General features: G+C 33.2%; 1 pseudogene across 1 annotated transcript; it reads right to left on the bottom strand.

Annotated features, from left to right (window-relative positions):
* Positions 1-3,100: 3,100 nt before the first annotated feature.
* LOC148845837 (putative carotenoid cleavage dioxygenase 4, chloroplastic pseudogene) lies at positions 3,101-5,377 on the bottom strand (annotated as a pseudogene). Its single transcript, XR_016101940.1, has one exon. The product of XR_016101940.1 is annotated as a putative carotenoid cleavage dioxygenase 4, chloroplastic pseudogene (transcript).
* Between the last annotated feature and the right edge of the window lie 17,607 nt (positions 5,378-22,984).

Here is a 22,984-nt window from a genome sequence, read left to right as displayed (position 1 = left end):
TAAGATGAAGGGGTAAATGGTGTCGGATTCAGGTGATGTTTGTGTCATTAGATTTGGATTTTTGGGATCTATATACCTATGGTCTTGGATCCTTGAGGACCCAATGTTTTTTAAAATTAAAAAAGTACCCTTAGGTTGATTGAGAGGTCAGCTAAAGTATGCTTGAAACTCAAAAGTGTTACATAAAGACTAAAGAACGCAAAAATGGAGTATTTACACCTAGGATGAGCATTAAGCACTAGAGTAATCGGGAGGTGGTGTTCTTTGAAGACATGGTTGCTAGTGCACTAGAGAGAAAAGAAACATGAGGCTTTTCGTATTAGTTCCATAGATAGCATAATCTGATGTTGTTAGGACCAAGTTCGAGCAAAAAATGGGAGTTTAGATCTCCTGCCCACACAAACTCTGCCATTGTTTATCTTAGCCACACATGGAGGACATCTCATCCTCTACATAGTATTGTATGGGGAGAGATGTTCCCAATTCATAGGGATAGTGTGTTGTGGGTAGATGTGGGCATGAGATCCAAACTCCCAAAATGGACAAATAGTAGATAATCCTAGCAACTTGGATGAACTGAGGTGGTGTAGTGTTCACTCTTAAATCGAACTAAGACCTTATTATTTTGTTGTATGATGTAATTAGACAAAGACCTCCCCTCAATTAGCATTCCGTCAAGATGAAGTTTTTCTTAGAGTCCAAATTTACCCCTTCAATAAAATGACCCATTCTTCTCACTTGTGGAGTGTGGACAGCTAATACCTTTTCCCAACAACCCAGCTGCTAGGAATACCTCTACAATTTTGGTCATGGGATTCCCAACAACAATATTAATAAAAATAAAAATTATTGCATAAAAGTTACTAAGAAATAAAGGAAAGAGATATTAATCTGATATATAATGTTAACGTACAATCAAAGATCGTAGTGTGGCCGGTAACTCTGATTAATTACAGAACTGGTGAGTAATAAAGAGGCAGCCTATTGCAGTGGTTACTGTCATTTTCCGGCCACCGGTAGTGGTGATAGTGGTAATGGTTTTAGTGGGTGACGGGGAATTTCTTTGTACTCTTGACATGAGCTATTGGTGCAAAAATTTCTTTTTTCTATCTATTTTATAATCGTGTAAGCTCCAACTTTTCTTTCGATTTTATAGATTCTTAAAACTTTGAGCAATGTCAACATTGAGAGGTTCTAAACTGGAAGCAGGAAATTAAAATCCCATCTTCGTCTTTATTTACGACCCTTGAAAGAATGGTAGGATCCATCGTATGGACACCAAAAATGTTGCGGAATAGGTGGGCGAATTTCAAAAAAAATTTCCTACATTCTTCCAACTGGCAATCATATTCCCTAAATTTAGAATACAATATTCAATGATCCTATTTGAACCATAACCGAACCAGATCTGAACCAAAAGACAAGGGAGGAATTATACATGATCCAGAGAAGTAGTATCTCCCAAAGTTGGTGTTCACGCCCAAAGAAGACACCAAGAACCGCTCCTGCTGAAGATGACACAACAATCTATAGAACGGTACCAGCAGAGTGCATCCTACACACTGGATCCTTTACAAGAATCCTCTGGAAACACTGAGCACCAAATCTTTTCAGTTCCTTCTGCGAAACTGATATCAAGAATTGATTTCTTGATTTCTTTTCTCAAAGATCGAATCTTTTCAGAGAATGGCGGCAGCTGGAGGAGAACTCTTGAGATGAAGATGGCGAATGTTGCTTCTCTTCTCTTTGGAGTGTATGAGATCTTATCTCAATTCGCAGGAAGATTTTCTTGCTCAAAACCCTAGGTTCGAATTTTATTAATTCTCTTAGGATTTCTCCTCTTTCTTCTTGATTAAGAAATCTCCTAATCCTATTAGGAGTTATCCCAATCCAAGTCAGCATCTAGATAGGGGATGATCTTAATTCTATCTGTAGATTATGTTAGCTTACTCTTGATCTTATCAGAAGATTATTATATTCAAATCTGATTAAAATTTGGTCTCCTGGAGTGGATTAGGTTAAAGGCTCAATCCTTTTGCTAACCTTAATCTCAGATCCGCCCCATAAGTGGGTGATCATATCAGCCCAATTCGAAATGGGCTTTTGGCCCATTAAGTAATCAATGCTCAATTGGTTTCCAATCTGCTGCCCGGTTGGGTTTCTTTGTATGGTGTGGGACCCAAGCATTGATCTACACACCAGCCACATGGGTTCGGCCCAGCCTTTATTACAAGGCCTAGCCGAATTCACTGAGAAGCCCAGTGAACCCCTGAGCCCATCACATGGACCCTATGGGCCCAACATTTACACTAAGTGGTCCCTAGGCCAAGCTATCTAATAAAAACCCAGGGACTGTGGGTAGGTGCAAGATTAACCCATCAAGTATTATCCTAAATGGCCTTACACTTAACCTCTCAGCCCATAATGATCAAGCACTACCCAACAAGAGAGGACCTCTCTCTCGGCTGCAAGGAACAGTGCTGCACTCTCTTCTCACATGGATCCCGGGAATTAAAACCATTTGCAAACAACTTGAAAACGAAAATACCTATATATCATATATATAAATTTTACAAAACAAAATTCCAACGATTGAAATCAACTGCCGACAGTTTGGTTTCCATCAGAGAGAGTGCATTTTCGATCATTACCTTTGTCCGACAAAGGGGTTGATCCTGTCACTATGATCACTCACTTAGATGAATTCTCAGATTGTCCCAACATACCCAGGTTTTGATCATCGCTAAGGATTTCACTGATTGGCATATCAAAGACAGCCCAATCCGACACCTAGTGAAATATTATAATCGATTCTAAGGGTCGGTGTAACTTTCCAGTTTTGCTCATCTGTCTCTAAGGTCCAGGGCAATACTGAAAATCCGGTCCGGTTCAAGGATTCGAATAATCCCATATTGCATGTGCCTCGGATCTTACCCTGGTGGCCGAGACAGGCCATTCAAACACTTGGCGGCACACCAATATCAGCCTTGGCAGGATAAATCTCCCTAGACTTATCCAATGGCTATGGACATTTAAAACTAACACGAGTCTCATTAAGTGTCCAGTTTTAAGGTCTTATAGAGAATCATACCATACAACATGAATCAAACATGCACTTTATTTATTTACACTAAATGTCAAAAGTACATCAAGTCAGATTGAAGCTAAGGGCATACAAAATTGTCTAACAACTCTTACATCTGCATCTCATAGATTCTTCATAATTTTGATAATAGGGGGTTTAATATTCTGATTTAAGCATAAGGCGATCAAGCAGTTTTGTTCAGTTGTTACAGAACAAATTAAACTTCTCGCTATAAGCAATCACACATGATGATGACATAAATGCTGATCAAACCCATCTAACTGCTTGAACTTATGAACAATCAGATTCTTGTTCATATATAAATATAGTTCATCGATTAATCAATTCTCACCGAGGTCCTTCTCCTTCACAAAGTGCCCATGAAATCCGTAGGGTACCCTTTGGGGAAGCTTCACAGCTGCAACCACATCCAGATTTGGGGATTTGGCATCCATCACCATGAATTTGGACTCGCCGGTGGATTCATCATGGACGTATGATACAAGATAACCGTCATCCTCGTCCAACTGATCATCAGGAACACTGACATCTCTTGCCACGAAGAAGGGCTCTCCCCCAAAGCAACCAGGCCCATAGAACCTGCTGGAAACCTCACGCCCCAGTTCCAAATCAAGCTTCACAACACCTGACATCTTTGGGACTTGATCAGCCACGCCGAAGTAGGCATACCTACTCTTTCTCCCTACGTAAGTAAGATTGATTCTACCAAACTCTAGACTTGTTGGAGACAATGTAGCTCTAGAAACTGAACCATCTCTCATGTCAATTCTCACCTTTTCCACTGAGAAATGAACAGTCTCTAATTCATGGAAGAAGTGCTCTATGGAGAGGCCATTGGTTGCAAGAAGGTTGATGACATTTTCATCGTGATCTTCTCCCCAAGCGTTGATGATGTGCATGGCATTGAATCCTGGAACTGAAAACCACTTGATTTCTGACTCACTCGTTGCATACCGTGGAATGACACCAATCCGTGGCACCTTGTCTGGATCAAAGTCCAGTGGCGTTCCCCTAGCCATCACCAGTTTAATTGGCTTCATGACTAGCTGTGTCTCTGCAAATACTGTGTACCTCTTGGTTATGGCGAAATCATGAATGAATGTGGGGCGCTGCACAGAGACGATGGGTAGGTTTGATACCTTGGTTCCATTTACATCGAAGTGGAATAACGTTAGAAAAGGAGGTACTACTAGGCTGCAGCGGAATGCGAACATCTCTCCTGTGGAAGCATCCACCTTTGGGTGAGCAGTCATGTTCATGAATAGTTTCTTTTCGAACTCAAAGCGGCCTATGGTCTGAACATCACCTTCATTCGTCAAATGGATGACATAAGGGAGGTCTGATTCACAGAGGGCGAGGATCTTATTGGCAAAGAAAGTTAGGCTTGTATTAGCTGAGCCAAAACCTTTTCTGGGTTTAATCTCTCCTGTAACTATCCTTCCAATGAAGGCGGCACAACGAGCGATGTCAGCGAAACTGTAGAAGCCTGAAAGGAAATTAGGGAAAGCTGGAGACCCAAGTCTTTGCTCAAGGCTGTATTTATATGTCTTCACGTAGCGGCTGCAGAAGGTTGCACAACCTTGGGATATACGGAGAGAGTGAAGCATGCCATCTCCTTCAAACTGGTGGTAAGGCCCATGAGGTTGGTGCTGAGGGTTGGGACCATTGCGGATGTAAACGCCATTAAGGGAGGGTGGGAGCTCTCCATCCACCACTGGGCATTCGGTTGGGGGTATCTCGTCGACGGGTGCAAAATTTCCGGTGAGGATTTGCTTAGGGTCAACAGAGGAGTGGTGGGGAGGCATGAATAGGGTTTTGATGAGTGATGAGTTGGTGGCTTGGAGGCTAAGTGATTTTGCTGATAATTCAGTAGTAATGGTTTTCCAGTAATAATTAGTTTTCTTTTGTTTGATACAGCTGGATTTGGATCTAGAGTGGTGGTGAAGAGGTGCTGAGAGAGGTGAATCGAATACCACCATCGTTTTCCTTTCGTTTCGCTGGGAATTCGAAGAGAGGTGTTGGAAGGTGTGAAATGATTTGACGGATGGAGAAGAATTGACACTGGTGTCCATTTTACACAGGGTTTCTAACAGAATTGTAACTTTTTGCTCTGAATATTATTAAAAGGTAATATTTTTATAAAATAATTAGAATAAGATAACTATTTTTTAAAAATATAAAAATAGAGCAATATTACTGTTCATCGTTTTCTTATGCTTGGCCGGAGGCTCGAGAAGTTGGAAAAGAACATGCCTTGCCCACGTCCAATTTCATTCAATATCAGCAACGTCCACCCTAATAAACACTCACGCAAAGAGTATGGATCACATTTTCTGTTTGGCCCCACACTTTGAAGGAGGCGTTTGCCCCCACGCTTCTATTTGGTAATTGCTAGCAATTGGGATCGGTGGGTTGGGTTCGGGTTGGGTCAAGACACTTTGGGTTGATTTCGGGTCGGGTTGAATTTTAGGTTGGATTGTCAAATGCTAGATCCTAACTCTAATTTTGGTTAGGGTTGACCCATGGGTCAATTCGAGTCATTCCAAAAAATAATTAAAATTTAAAATAAAGAATAAATGCATGAAAAATGCCAAAATTAAAGGAATTAACCTTAAAATTCCAAATATAAAATAAAAAAACTTGAACATTTAACAATTCAAAGAGTAAACAATAAAGAGTAAAGATTAAATAGTAAAAATTAAAGAGTGGAAGCTTCTAACAATATGACCCAACCCAACCTAGTTTTTTCGGGTCGAATTGGGTCGGGTCATTCTAAAATTCAGGTAGTTCAATATGAGACCCTAACCCTATTTTTTCAGGTTGGATTGGGTCCGGTCATTCTCAAATTCAGGTAGTTCAATATGAGACCCTAACCCTATTTTTTCGGGTTGGGTTCATGGGTTGGGTCAATTTTTTGCTAGGTCTAGTAACTACTTATTGTTATTGTTTTTCCCCTCTTATAATTGTGATTCGGTGCTAGCTTTTTCATGGTAAATTCCATGCAATATACCTTTCTATTTATCCATCTAATGGTCCAGAATTAAACCCCATCTCATTTTATTATTTTTACGTCAATAAATCCAATGGTCCAATTTGGTCATATAATTATTTGAAAATTAATTACAGCAATAATTTTTTGTAATAATTTATTATTTCTATTTAGAATTAATTACACTGATAATTATTTTTTTGGTTTTTATAGTAATAGTTTCCGGTAATAACTTACCAAATAATGTATAGTAATAAATTAATAAATTGTGATAATTAAATAATTTTGAGAATCAAATTAATAATTTCTGATAATATAATTGTTCAGAAATTAATTGTGGTAATAAATTATTTGGAAATTAATATTTTTGGTAATATATTATAATATTTTTGGTAATAATTCAATAAATTATTTGAGAATTGATTATAGTAATTATCAAGTAAATTAGTAAATTATTATCATCAAATAATGTTTTACAATAAGAATTTACACAAATAATTAAGATATAAATTAGTAGAAATAGCATAGGGGTGGTAGATCTGTCCTAAAAGTTCATATTCGGTCATCTTCTTGATAGTTATTAGGAATGACAATGAGGTGGGGAAGGGATATAGGGAGACTCTCCCCATCCCACTCCCGTGAAAATCACCATCCCCTTGTTAACGAGGACAAGGTTATCCCCATCCCCATCCCCGTAGGGATCCCCATTCCTTGTGATTTTTTATAATGTTAACCATATTATTTTTGTTTTTATTTTATTTTATTAAGAAATACAAATAAAGTAATTAAAATTTATAATCCTATTAGAAATATTAAAACATATTCAACCATTTTTTTAAAATATTAATATATAGATGTATGTGTGTGTATAACATATACATACATATATACATATATATTAGTGGGGATCCCATGGGGCGGGGATCGGGGTCCCTGCACGGTAGGGAGTGCTCTCCTCATCTTCACGGGGGAAAAATCATCCCCATCCCCACCCCATTCGGGGCGGATCCCCACTAGGGTCGGGGAAATGGAGAAAATTGCTACCCCTAGTAGTTATTATCGTTGATTGATAAAGAAACGCCTATAACATATCAATGATACTCTAATTGCAAAGAAAGCTATTCAGAGTAACCTCCTCACGCTGATGATAAGGAAGGGCTGCACTTGATGGCGAAGCCGCAACCTTCTTCTTTGCCGCGGCTTAGAGGCGACAAATCCTAGCCTCTTTGTTGGAGTCCATCTTTGTGTCTGCAAACTACGTGATATTATTGGCGATTAGCACCTAGGGAGTCTTTAGGCGTTCTGGGCTATGATGCATGATAAGGGCTCAATTTCAACACAAAGATGGCATCCATTTTTATGAACCCTTTAAGGCTTTCATTGCCCCTTATCTAAGGAGTATGTGGTCGACTCTAGGATTCAAGGGATGTTTTATATTGAAGAAGGAAAGGCTAAGGCTCAATCATGGATTTCAAGGGATGGGGGTGTAGAAATAGGTGGCTTGGTATAATAATCGACCAAAGATGGCCTCCCCTTTTATGAACCACAATCAGCAGTTTTGCCCCTAGTTTCTAATTTAATGGTAGAAAGGAGCTTACTTTTTCTTTTTCTTTTCTTTTTTTACACCCTAACTTTTGTCTGAGCTACCCTTTCAGATTTTCAACTCAGCGGGTTATGCATAATATTTTTTATCCTATTAGCATTGGTAAGCCTTGGGAGTTCATTTCCATCAAAATCAACAAGTGGAATACCATAACCAGGCAATACTTCTTTGATGGCATAGGGCCTCTTAGTTGGGCTTAAACTTGCTCCTAGGCCCTAGCATCATGACGGTCTCCCATGATGGTTTTGGGTACTAGATTTCCCGGTTGAAATTCCCTTGGTCGGACCTTCTTTCCAAAACCTCTAGCAATTCCTTTCTAGATTAAATTTGATGTGACACAAGGCTTGTAGTCTCTTCTCATCAGTATTCAGCAACTCCTTTACTCTAATTTGCAACCAATCTTTTTCAGATAGGGCATCTTCCATTAAGATCATTCTAGTCAGGATCTAGACTTCAATCGGAAGTATCGGTTCCATCCCATACACCAAGGAGTAGGGTGCAACACTAGTCGGAATGCAGATGTTGGTACAATAAGCCCATAAAGCATAGGGGAGTTTCTCATGCCGGTCTTTATATGTCTCTATGATCTTTTTCAATATACAACCAATTGTCTTGCTGGCGGTTTTGACAACTCCATTTGTTTGAGATCTGTAAGGTGAAGATTTATGCCTTTTGATCTTGTACTTTTCAGAGAGGGAGTCAAGACATTAGTTGTCAAAATTCAATGCATTATCAGAAATGATTTCATGTGGCACTCCAAATTTGTCGATTATATTATTCATGATGAACTTGGCCATATACTTTTGGGTGTCATTCTTGTAGGTTACTGTTTCGACCCATTTTGTGAAATAGTCAATTACCACAAAGATGTATTCATGTCCATTAGATACCTTAGGAGTTATCCCACCAATGATGTCCATCCTCCATACAAAGAGTGGCTAGGGGAAGGCTAAGTTATGAAGTTCAATAGGTGGTGCATGGATGAGGTCTCCGTATATTTGACATTGGTAGCATTTTTAACAAATTTGCAATAGTCCTTAACCATGATGCTCCAGTAGTACCCCATTCATTGTATTTTCTTGAGGAACATGTGTTCATTCATGTGGGGTCTACAATCACCCATATGGACTTGTCTCATCATCTCAATTGTTTTTTGCTCAATTAAGCAAAGTAGGTGAATTCCATATGAGACCCTTTTGTGCAATTTTCCTCTTCGTATATACAAATATCGTCATCTTGTCTTTTCTTGAAAAATCCTACCTTCCAAGTATAGTTGGACGTCGTAAAATAAGTTTTAATAAATATGGCAACCCTTCAATAAAAACAGATAGCTGCTCTAGAATAAAACCAGATAGGTTCCAACACGTCTCCCTCTTGAATAAACCCAGTCACCAACATAACTGCAGATATAAAGAATTAATTATTACTGACACCTTGCTTTCACACTCAAGAAGAGTGGCTAGCTACTGATTAGCATTGGTAGAAATTAATTATCTTTAAAAGCAGTTAATTGTAATGATCACATGGCAAATATTTAATACACGGCCATTTTCTCTTCCTATAAATCAATGAAAGCATTAGGACCAATTGCTTTCTTAATTGTGAATACAGATTGTTTGTTAAATGTTAATGTTGGTGATTAGATCTGGTGAGATTAAAAATCCTGCTTCCAATCCAAAAAGGTGACGAAATTGTCAATAATCGAGCTAAGATTTTTTTTTAAAATTCTTTTTTCATAGTTTAACAAAAAGATTTACTTGACAAAAATAAAACAGGATGGAAAAAGGATATATACAAAAAAAGGGTCATTTACTTAGACACTCACTATAGTTTAAGGTATTTATTAAAACCTACCATTAGTTTGCAGTACTAAAACATTCTCTACAGAGCATAGATTGTAGTTTGCTTATATTTTACTTAAACACCAATATTTTAAAAACCGACTTGGAACAGGACCCATTTTTACAATTGGTTTTTGGGTCAGCGGTTTAATAGTCCGATTTCAACAGATGACCCATTCCAACTTAAATAATAATTAAAATAAAAATGGTCAAAAACTGTTATCCGGGTCGAATAGGTCAATGGTTTGATCATATAGGTCAACAGGTCACTGTAACTAAGTTAACGATTTTTGGCCAATGAACAGATTAAGGGTGAAACAGAACTAGTTGCCTAAATGGTTTCTAGGCCGAATGGTCCGACCGTCTAGGTCAATGATGAATCGAAAACCATGCTTAAGATCCAGTCAGGAACCATTTGCATTTCTATATGGAAATGGCCATATGACCTCTTAAGACAAGTCGGAATATGAAGGGGCATTGGTCCAAGGTTTTTATTCCAAAAATAACCCTAATAGTTCTCTTATCAACCTTTTAAGAATAAATAAACTAACCCTCTCCTCACATTATGGCTTTTTTTGGAAAAGGGGTAGACTAAGTGTGATATATGAGAACTGTTAGGGGTATTTTTGGAATAAAAACCATTGAGTCCATTCCCTTTAACATTTTCCACTTTATATCTGGTCATTCCCGAATAGAAAACAAATAGTTCCTGATGGAGGGCTAAATAAGTAAGGCAATTGCAAACTATTAAGGGCGTATAGTAATATATACAAACTAGAGAGTAGGTTTTAATAAAGAGGACCTTAATCAATTCCAATTTAAACCAAATTGCTTGCTTACTAATAGTAAGAAAATTATCAAATCAGGCAATGTTGGTGATTTGGGTTTTTCACATCAAATGGTGATTTGGGTTTTTCACGTCAAGATGGATCAAGTAAAATTACAACACTTATAAGCCTGCTTAACATGCTGGACTAAGTTAACGAAGGGGACCGACACAGGCCCAGTCAAGCCTTTAAATCCGAATAAATTTCTAGCTTCGAGTGTTATTGGTGGTAGTGTTAGACCCAATTATGTTGAGGTGTTAGGTAGGGGTGAGCAAAAAAACCGAAAAACTGAACCCATCGAAGCCAAACCAAAATTTTGGTTATCTAAACTGACTAGTTTGGTTTCGGTTTAATATTTTAAAAAATCGAAGGTATCAATTTGGTTTTGGTTAACCAAAATAGAAAATCGGTAGTTAACTAAACTGATCGGTATACATATATTTATATATATTTTATATTTTTTATACATTATAAATTAATAAATATGCATTATATCTATAAATTTATATATTTATAATATATAATATATTATATATTATTTAATATTTAAAACATAATATTATATACATTTCTAGTATTTTTATATATTTATATATTTTTTTATAATAAATATTGTAAATAATAAAAAACCGAAAAACCAACCAACAAAACCGACGATTAACTGATCGACATCGGTTACCCCAATTCGGTTCAAAAAATTAGCCCACGGTTCAGTTAACCAAACTGTGAACACCCCTAGCATTAGGCTCAAAGAGTAGGGGTGCAACTTACGCAGGCCTAACCCCTAACCTGAACTCGAATTGATCCAATTCAAAATTTTGAACGGGCTGGTTTTGGATTTTCTGTCTTTAGTTTGGGTTTGGGTCCAAGAATTTGGACTTTTTATTTTTCGGGTTAGATCAGGCCTAGCCCTTAGGTAGCCCAAAACCAGCTCGAGCCCAGCCCTATATTATCCCAACTACAGTAATGTTTTAAAAAATGATCCAAAACCGGAACTGTTTTTTTGTTCGACTATTTGACTGTTCAGTTTAAAGTTCAAACAGATGGCCTGTTTTGACCAAAAAAATTAAAAAACAATAAGTTAGTCAAATACTGTTGAATGGGTTGATAATTCGACCGCCCGAGTCAATAGGTCATTGACCAATTCAACGATTTTTGGCCAGAGATCGAATTTGGGGTAAAATGAAACCAATTGCCTAGATGATTTTTGGTCCAAACGGTCTGACCATCCGGATCAATGGCAATTGAAAAACATTGGAAAGAAGATGTAAATTGCTGAAACCTCTTTCAAATTTCTTATTGTTGCTGAACCTTACCCCTTGTTATTGTTGTTAATGGCAGCTTCTGAACTTTTTTGATACCATGGCAGTTAGACCCCTGCCATATATTTGACATTATAAACTTAACTGAAAATGCTGTTGTCACACTATTTTTTTAAGGGAAAATTTATGATGCGGAAAAGATACGGTATGTGAAGAGTTTTGGTCATGGTTTTCAAAATCAGATCGGACTGGACGGTTGGACCAGAAAAACTAGGAACCGGTCAGGTGATCGGTTTTGGTTTTCTCCAAAACTGGATTTTCTTCAAAAACGTTGATTTTGGTCAGCAAACCGCTGACCTGGGCGGTTAACCATTTGAATGGTTTTGACCGTTTTTTATTTATTTTAAATTAATTATTTTTTATTTTTTGTTAGAACAGGCCGACCTTTCGGTTTGAATGGGCGGACCATTCAACCCGGTAATCAGACCCCTGACTGGTTCGGTCTTTAGGTCAGTTTTAAAAACCATGGTTTTGATCAATCAAAACCCACCCATGAATTTTGATAAATAACACTTGACTGACTACCACATTTATGATTCCAATTGATTGATCAAAAGTTTTTCAAATATGATATCTTTTTTCATATCATAGCTGAACGCTTTTTAAAATGTCAAGTCTGCTCTTATTTGACATGAGTGGGGCTTTTACTGAGAAAAATACCCTTGATCAATTCGATGGAGATAAACAATCAATCTCTTTTTCATTCTTCAACTTGCTACTGTAATTAGGGATGTCAATTGGACTGGACTTGGTCCAATCCAATCCAATACAATATGAATCCATTACAAATGGATCAGGTCTAATCCAATCTAATGAATATTTTAGATTATTTTGGATCAGCCCAATTCAATGTTTAGACCGTCCAATCTATTCAAAATCGTTTTAATTTAGATTAGCTTTAATCCAAAGTCCATTGACACCTTTATTCTTATCTTCTATCAGTGGACCTGCAGATTTTAGCTCAAACCAACCCAATCCAATATATATATTTATTTTGAAAATGCAACCCAATCCAATATAAATCCATTATGGATATACCAGTCCAATCCAATCTAATAAATACTTTGAACTATTAAATTTGAACCGGTCCAATTCAATATATATTTTATAGGTCTGTCCAATCCATCCAAATCGATTTTGGTCTGGACAGAATCCAATCCAAAACCGGTCCATTGACACCCTAACTGTAATCCAAGAATTTCTTGATCTCATGGTATAAACACGTTTGAAACTGCACCACGATAGAAAGAAGCTAACCCTTCCATGCATCCATCCTGTAAATCTTTCTCCAGCAGTCGAGTACTATGGTACGTTGGCTTCTCCAAACTAGACTGGATCATCATCTGCCTCCATACAATTTCAAAAGGCTAAGACAATAAGCCTACCAAGGTTAATTGTAACCGCTTGTGCCACCAACCAACGTACCAACAGTTTCACCGACTCTTTTGACATAGTCTCCAGGTTACAATCTATTATAATTAAACCCATTTAATTGATGGAAAAAAGTGCAATCTCTCTCTCTATATATAAAATAAAGTGGTCATGAATATGCACTTTCCCAATAAGCTAAATAATCTATTCTATTAAAATTTATCCTAAACTACCTCCCCCACTATTCTTCACTTTTTCCTAATTTAGTAGCGAGTTTCTCTCTTAAATTATCTCTAATTCCTATTTATCCTTTCCCCTACTTTTATCTATATCTATATAAAGAAAGTTCAGATTAAAAAATTAAGAATTATTTAACTATTCTAACAAAATTATATAATAACTTTAAAATAATTTTAAAAACACAAAAAATAATTTTATATTTTTACAAAATATATCACGGAATTATGTACTAACAATTTAAATTATATATTTTTTTCTGGATTATCAATTTAAGTGTTTCTCAAATATTTAATAATATGTAATAGCTTTAAATAAATAAAATTAAAATAATAAAATATTTAAAATATTTTATAGATTATTTAAATATTTAAATAACTAAATATTTATCATAACTAGATTTTAAATAGTTAAAATAACGAAGTTATATAATAAATTTAAAAAAATTCATCAAAGTAGAAAAATAATTATAACATACATACATACATACATACATACAACAAACATACATACATACATACATGACATCATTTTATACAATTCTGTTGTTACATATTCATCATATTAAACAAAAATAAATGTTAAAATAAGAATTACTTTTATTGATGATGAAAATGGAATACATGATTTAAAATCAACCGAAAAGGTAAAATGGTTTTTCCATCCAAGTGACGGGTTAGTGGTTAAACTATCCATGTCAAATGGATTTATTATTAAATAATAAAATACATACAATTCTAGAAAATGTAGAAATTTTTCGATAATTTTGGGTGCATTCTATAATATTATATATTCATCATATAAAAAAGTATGATTAATGAAAATTATTTTCATTAATGATAGAAATGAGATAAACATTAGGATAAAAAATAAAGAGCATTAATGTCTAACACATGATACGACTAACCATGTCAAATGGTTCAATAATTTAATTAGTTAGGTCATCATAGGCAAGTGGTTTAGTAGGGATGCAAACATATCAGATCATATTTGAATTAAGGTATATTCAATCTGATTTGGTCCAAAGATTCGATCAGATCTCATAAATATTGATTTGAATCCGAATCCAATCAAAATGTCAGATATTTGAATCTGAGATGATCAAATTTAATTTTTTAAAAAAGTAATAAATTATTACAGGAAAAAGAAAAAATAACAGTTGAAATATTGAATTGGTATTCTATAATATAGAGTATCCTCATCTACAAAAAGGGGATAAGAAAATGTGTTGGGTTGTGGGGTCTAAATGAGTTAGAGTTCACATCTCCGCCGTGTATTGGGAACATCTCCTGATGATGATATTATCGGTTCTAGTACTATCATTGTGGGGCAGAGATGTGATCTCGATGGGCTGATATGGGTCTGCATACAAAACACAATGGTCAATGACTTGGCCTTGGCAAGCGAGTGATTTCATCCTTGTTCACATGGATTCATTGCCTATCAAGTGATGATTAAGCTTAATTTGTAATTGCATATATATTATTATACTAGCAGACACCCATGCAATGTACGAGCTTTGCTAAGTAAGAGCTAAACAATAGAAATACATAAAAACATACAATTGTTTTATATTTTAAATTTTTAAATAATTAATAATTACTTATATTTTATATACTATTTTTAATAACCTTTTTTATAATATAAAAATAACAATAATTAATTTCAGCCAAGATTGTTTATCAAATCGTTGAAACTGATCAACCCAACCCATTTTTTGGTCTTTTGAGCTTTTTCTACATGCCAAAAGAACATGTCAAAACCACCTAAATGAATTGAGTTACGTTAAGGGTCAATCCATCCCCAAATCTAAATATGGACCTTAACCTAAACCCAAGTTGATGCCCAAAAGCTAAATTTGTCAAATAAACCTAATCTGTGCCCAAGTCTAAATATGGACATTAGCTTAAACCCAAATTTATGACAAACCTAAATTTTCCAACTAAAACCTAACTTGTTCTCAATTGTAAATATGGACCTTAGTATAAACCCAAATTGATACCAAAACCCTAAATTTGCTGATCAAACCCCAGCTTTTACCCAACTGTTAATATGGACATTTTTTTCCTAAGGCTCCATTTGGAAGGAGTACAAATACAAATATGTACAGTGCAAAACCTTATATTTTGTATTATTTTTGTATGGATTTGTATTGTACATATTTGTATTTGTACTCCTTCCAAACTAAGCTTAAATACAAATTGATGCCAAAAACTAAAATTTGCTAACCAAAACCTTACTTCTGCCCATTTCTAAATATGGACCTTAGTGTAAACCCAAATTGAAGCCAAAAAACTAAAATTGAAGTTCATCAATAACTAAAAAATAAAATAAAAACTATTTTCTACTATTTTATATGTAAAGAACTATAAAGAAATAAAAACTATGGTGAATCACTATTACTTCATTTTCCTTTAAAAAATGCATTTTTGAACAATAGCTCACACGAACCTCATTCTCCTCTCATTTCTTACACATGTGGTTATTTATTTTTAAAATAAACGATAAAAACATAAAGAATTAGAATTAAAAACCTCTTGAGTCTCGATTGTCTCTAATAAAGTCGAGCATTACTCTCTTCAATAAATAATTCTTAAAACTCTCTCTCTCTCTCTCTCTCTCTCCCCCCCCCCCCCCCCCCCCCCACAATTCTCAACCCTTTCAGCTCTCAAAAAATTAAATGGATTGGGTCAAGTTAAGGGCCAATCCATGACCAACTCTACATATGGACCTTAGCCTCAATCCAAATTGATGCCAAAGGCATAAACTTGCTCACCAAAACCTAACTTGTGCCCAACTCTAAATATGGACTTTAGCCTACTCCTAAATTGATGCTAAAAACCTAAATTTTCCAACCAAAGCCTAACTTGTGCACAACTCTAAATATGAACCTTAGCCTACACCCAATTAATGCTAATAGTTGAAACTTGTCAACCAAAACCTAACTCCTGCCTAACTCTAAATATGGACTTTCCTAAACCCAAATTGATGCATGAAACCTAAATTTGAAACTTAATAAAAATTTTATTATTTCTACTATTTTATATCTAAATAACAATAAATATATATAAACATTTGGTGAATCAATGTTACTTCATTTTTTTCCTTAAAAATACATTTTTCAAACCCATAACAAATTACATGAACCTCCTTCACTCATTTCTCAAACATGTGGTTATTTGTTATTTCTCAAACATGTGGTTAAGGGCCAATCTATGACCACCTCTAAACATGAACCTTAACCTAAACCAAAATTGATGCCAAAGGCATAAACTTGCTCACCAAAACCTAACTTGTGCCCAACTCTAAATATGGACCTTAATCTACTCCTAAATTGATGCTAAAAACCTAAATTTTCCAACCAAAACCTAACTTGTGCACAACTCTAAATATGGATCTTAGCCTACACCCAATTAATGCTAATAGTTGAAACTTGTCAACCAAAACCTAACTCCTGTCTAACTCTAAATATGGAATTTCCTAAACCCAAATTGATGCATGAAACCTAAATTTGAAACTTAATAAAAATTTTATTATTTCTACTATTTTATATCTAAATAACAATAAATATATATTAACATTTGGTAAATCAATGTTCATTTTTTTCCTTAAAAATACATTTTTCAAACTCATAACAAATTACATGAACCTCCTTCACTCATTTCTCAAACATGTGGTTAAGGGCCAATCTATGACCACCTCTAAACATGAACCTTAGCCTAAACCCAAATTGACCTCAACCCAAATTGATGCCAAAGGCATAAAGTTGCTCATCAAAACCTAACTTGTGCCCAACTCTAAATATGGACCTTAGCCTACTCCTAAATTGATGCTAAAAACCTAAATTTTCCAACCAAAACCTAACTTGTGCACAACTCTAAATATGGACCTTAGCCTACACCCATTTAATGCTAATAGTTGAAACTTGTCAACCAAAACCTAACTCCTGTCTAACTCTAAATATGGACTTTCATAAACCCAAATTGATGCATGAAACCTAAATTTGAAACTTAATAAAAATTTTATTATTTCTACTATTTTATATCTAAATAACAATAAATATATATAAACATTTGGTGTATCAATGTTCATTTTCTTCCTTAAAAATACATTTTTCAAACCCATAACAAATTACATGAACCTCCTTCACTCATTTCTCAAACATGTGGTTAAGGGCCAATCTATGACCACCTCTAAACATGAACCTTAGCCTAAACCCAAATTGATGACAAAAACCTAAATTTTCCAATCAAACTAATGTCTACTCAACTCTAAATATGAACCTTTACCTAAAGCAAGTTGATGCCAAAACCTAAATTTTCCAACTAAATCCTAGCTTCTGCCTAACCTTAATTATGGACTTTAGCCTATATCCAAACTAATGCCGAAAACTAAAATTTTCCAACCAAAACCTAATTTTTACCCAACTCTAAATATGGACTTTAGCCTAAACCTAAATTTATGCCAAAAATCTAAATTTTAAGCTCAATAACTAAAAAATGAAAAGAAAATATATTTTCTACTATTTTATATGTAAAGAACTGGGAATATATAAAAACTTTATCAAATCACTATTGCTTCGTTTTTCCCCTAAAAATACAAATTTTTTGAAGAGTAGCTCACATGAACCTCTTCGTCTCATCTTATGCATGTGGTTATCTATTTTTAAATTAAATAATAAAAATATAAAAAGTTAAAAATAAAAACCCTCTTGAGTCTTAATTATCTCTAATAAATTTGATAATAACTCTCTTCAATAAGATCATTCTTAAAACACACACACACACATACATATTCTCTAGATGTCTCAATTTTCAACCCCTTCTTGCTCTCAATAAGGCCATGTTCGTTATTTGGATTTTGAAGATGGGGGGGGGGGGGGGGGGAGTTGGTTAATGGGATTGTGCTTCCCATTAACTGATTTTCCCATATTCTTTTTTACAAATTAATACAGGACCCATAAAAAAATCACTTTCCTTGGGTATTACTTACTTGGGTAAGTGATAATGGGTAACTTTCCCACTTGGGGAGAAAGTTGCCAACACATGATGGGATAATATTGTCCCTTATAATTCTATCTTTTTAAGGGTAAAATGGTTATTATCTCACTTGGGAAATAAAATAACACAAGTAAATGTGTTGGGTAAATAGCCAAAAGAAAAAGAAATTGAGCCAAAATTAAATGGATAGGGTGAGGTTAAGGGCTAATATATCCATGAGGAACTCTAAATATAGACCTTAGCCTAAACCCAAATTAACACCAAAAACCTATATTTGCCAACCAAAACCTAATTTGTGCCCAACTCTAAATGTGGACCTTAGGCTAAACCTAAATTAATGCCAAAAACCCAAAATTTTCAACCAAAACCTAACTTATTTTGAGCCCATGCATTGAATGCATGGCTATAATACAAAGAATTTGAACATACATTAATATTATAAAATTTGAACATACATTAATATTATATATTCTTTATATTAAACAAAAATATATTTGAAAAAATGAGAATTATTGTTAATAATGATAGAAATGGCTAAAATACAAAGAAAAAATGAATTAATGTCTTAATCATGGTCCATTTTCTTGGTTAAATAGGTCAATGGTTCAACCAGTAAGGTCCTTTGGTTACTAATTATTATTATCATCATCATTTGGTACTGCCACGTGCAAAAATAAATGTGGAAATAAGAATTACCTTTATTGATGATGAAAATGTAATAAATGATTTAAAAATCAACCGAAAATAGAAAAAATAGTTTTTCTATCCAAGTGGTGGGTTAGTGGTTCAACTATCCATGTCAAATGGATCAACACATGATGTTATTATTAAATAATAAAATACATAAAATTCTAGAAAATGTAGAAATTTGTAGATAATTTTGGGCACATTCTATAATATTATGTATTCATAATATAAAAAAAATGTGATTAATGAGAATTATTTTCATTGATGATAGAAATTGGAAAAAATTAGGATAAAAAAATAAAGAGAATTAATGTCAAACACATGACCCCACTAACTATGTCAAATAGTTCAATGATTTAATTAGCTAGGTCATTGTAGGCAAGTGGTTTGTAGGGATGCAAATAGATCGGATCGGATTTGAATCAAGGTATATTTGAATTAGATTCGATCCAAAGATCTGATTGGATCTCATAAATATTGATTCAAATATGAATCCAATTAATATGTTGGATATCCAAATCTGATACGACTTGATTTAATTAAAAAATAATAAATTATTGAAAGGAAAAAAAAATATAATAATTGAAACAAAGAAAAACAAAAAAATATAAGTATTTCTTCAACTATTTTCATCATATAAGAAGTTTACAAAAAAGCAATATAAATAACATATTTATAAATAAATAATAAATAACATTTATATTATATTTAAATGATATATATATATAATTGATTTGACCACAATATTAAAAACCAATGTTCAAACAATATATTGGAATTGCATTTCATCTTGGTAAATAAGTAATTTTTATTATCTCATAAATTAAATAATAAAAAATAAAAAATAGATTTTTTTATAAATTTTATAGAAAATTTTGAAAATGCATTTATATTATATATTCTTCATATTAAACAAAAATATTTTTGAAAAATAAAAATTATTGTTAGTAAAGATAGTGACTAAAATACAAATTAAGAAAAAATTTGAATTAATGTCTTAATCATAGTCCATTTTCTTGGTTAAATAGGTTAATGGTTCAACTAGTAAGGCCATTTGGTTGTTGACTATTATCATCATCATCGTTGGATATTGCCACGTGAAATGCACGTAGACTTTTACTAGTATATATATATATATATATATATATATATATATTGCATAGATATGTGTATTTATGCAAATATTTATACATGTATCTATACTACTTTAAAAAGTACAAATGGCCTCAAGAATATTCCTAGAATTTTCTAAGGACAATATTTACCCCTCTATATTTAAATTTAACGATAAAAAATGAGGGCAAATAGTGTAATTGGTTCTTGATATTAAATGAATTGAAAAGAGGTAATTTAAAGATATTCAATGGATTCAATCCTCTCTCATTAAATCCAACATTTAATTTATTAACTTGCATTCATGTTCATTGAATCATATATATAAGTTATTTTTATTTCTTATCATCATTAAGTTCTATTAATTAAATCCATACTTAATAAATTAATAATTTCAATAACATGAAAGCTTATACCTTTAAAATCTACCTAGCAAAAATAGTGTTTTCATCTAAGTGGTGGTAAGAAATTAAACCATTTTGGGTCTAATGGGTTAATCCATGTTGCCATGATTAAATAATAAAATTAAAAATTAAATAAAATGAAAAAAAATAGAAATTAAAAGAATTGGGAATATTTCTGGATTTTTCTAAGGACAATATTTACCCCTCTATATTTGAATTTAATGATAAAAAATGAGGGCAAATAGGGTAATTGGTTCTTGATATTAAATGAGTTGAAAAGAGGTAATTTAAAAATATTCAATGCATTAAATCTTCTCTCATTAAATCCAACGTTTAAGTTATTAACTTGCATTCATGCTCATTGAATCATATATTTAAGTCATTTTTATTTCTTCTCATCATTAAGTTCTATTAATTAAATCCATACTTAATAAATTAATAATTCCAATAACATAAAAGCTTATACCTTTCAAATCTACCTAGCATAAATAGTATTTTCATCTAAGTGGTGGTAAGAAATTAAATCATTTTGGGTCAAATGGGTTAATCCATGTTGCCAAAATTAAATAATAAAATTAAAAATATATAAAATAAAAAAATTGGGAACTTTTTCAACATATATATTAAACAATAATAAGTATGTTAAATAAAAAATATTTTTATTAATGATGAAAATGGAATGTAAAATTTAAAACCAATTGGAAATAAAAATATTTTCCTATTCTCTCTCATTAAATCCTATATTTAAAATATATTTTTCTAATCATTAAATTCTTGTAATTAAATTCACAATATTAATTTGAATAGTATAAAAATAAATATTCTGAAAAGTAATTTGAAAGCAAAACCATTTTCTTCCCTCCCGGTGGTGGGCAAGGAATTTGACCATGTGGGGTCAAATGGATTGATAAATAATGCCATAATTAAATAATAAAAAATTAAAATAAATAACTATGAGACGTAAGAAGTATTTTTATTAATGATGAAAATGGAAAGCCAATTTCAAAATGTACCTAGAAATTAAATGATGACATAGTCAAATAATAAAATTTTTAATAATAGAAAATACAATGAATCACAAAAATAAATAAAAAAAAAAGATAAAAGAAAACTTTGTACACATATCTAATGTTATATATTTATAAAAAATAAAATATTGGGTACATCTCTAATATTGTATATTCATTATATTGAACAAAAATAAGTTTTATACATAAGAAATAATTTTATCAATGATTGAAATGTAATACAAAATTTAATGTCAACTTAGAAATTAAACAATTTTTATTTTTAGATGGTGGATTAGTGGTTTGAGTAAAATGATACCATAGATTAACAAAAATTAAGTGTGATAAGTAAAAAATATTTTATATAATGTAAATGAAATATATAATTTAAAGGGAAAGTTATAGTCAAAGTTGATTGTACATTTAAAATTAGGTTGCAGGTTGGTCTAGAAACCAACCAAACTCTAAAAACTGCCTCTACATTTCAAATTATAAAAACCCTCGCCATGTCATCAGAGGCTTATGTGGTTGTTGCCAACATGGGACTCTTATTCCCGATCTCCCACTCCCTTTGTCTCTCCCACTCACTCTGCTTCTTCCTCAATCTTTCTCATTCTTCTCCCTCACTCTCTCTCAGTCAAAATCTCCTTCTCCCTCAATCTCTATCATTCTCCAATTGGTGTAAATTTAATAGCCAAGAGTTTTTGTGAATTTTATCAATTTGGTGTAAGAATTTTTGAACCATACCAAGTTGGTCTCATATTCTTTTATATGATATGATTAATACCATATAAGTGTGTAAGAAAATAAGAAAATAAAAAAAAAAACGAGAGAGGGAGAGGGAGAGAAACTGAGGGAGAACGATAGAAATTAAGGGAGAAGGAGAGATCGACCGAGAAAGAGATTGAGGGAGAACGATAGGTAGAGAGAGAGAATGAGAGAAATTGATATAGAGAATGTAAATATAGAAACCAAAAACCATTTTTGTTTTTCAAATCACATAGTTGTTGAGAAGATAAAGATGACTGTGAGTGATAGAGTGAGAGGAAGATTGAGGGAGAGAGAAACTATAAACCATTTTTTTATTTTCTAATCACCCAACATTAAAGGGAAATTTCAGTATAAGCTTTTTATTGTGTCCAATATGGATTAAGAGTCCCATGTTGGCAATAGCCACATAACCCTTCGATGATGTGGCGATAGTTTTTATAACTTGAAATATAGAGTCGTTTGTTAGAGTTTTTTTGGTTTATGGACCAACTTGTAACCAAATTTTAAATGTACAGCCATCTCTGATTATAATTTTCCCTAATTTAAAACTAATCCAAAAGCAATGCTATTTCTTATCTATTTAAGTTTATTTAAGTTTATTTTTAATCATATTGTTATTTTTTTTTAATTTTCAATTTCTATCTTAACTATGATATATCTAAAATTCTAGTAATTAATGTGAAGAAAAATTTCTCACGTGCAATGC

Source organism: Nelumbo lutea, chromosome 7 (genome assembly GCF_056320005.1).
Source record: "Nelumbo lutea isolate HS-2025 chromosome 7, American lotus-T2T, whole genome shotgun sequence".
In the NCBI taxonomy this organism is placed as follows: Eukaryota; Viridiplantae; Streptophyta; class Magnoliopsida; order Proteales; family Nelumbonaceae; genus Nelumbo; species Nelumbo lutea.
Note: the sequence above shows the minus strand (reverse complement) of the source record. Positions and strands in the feature narration are given on the sequence as shown.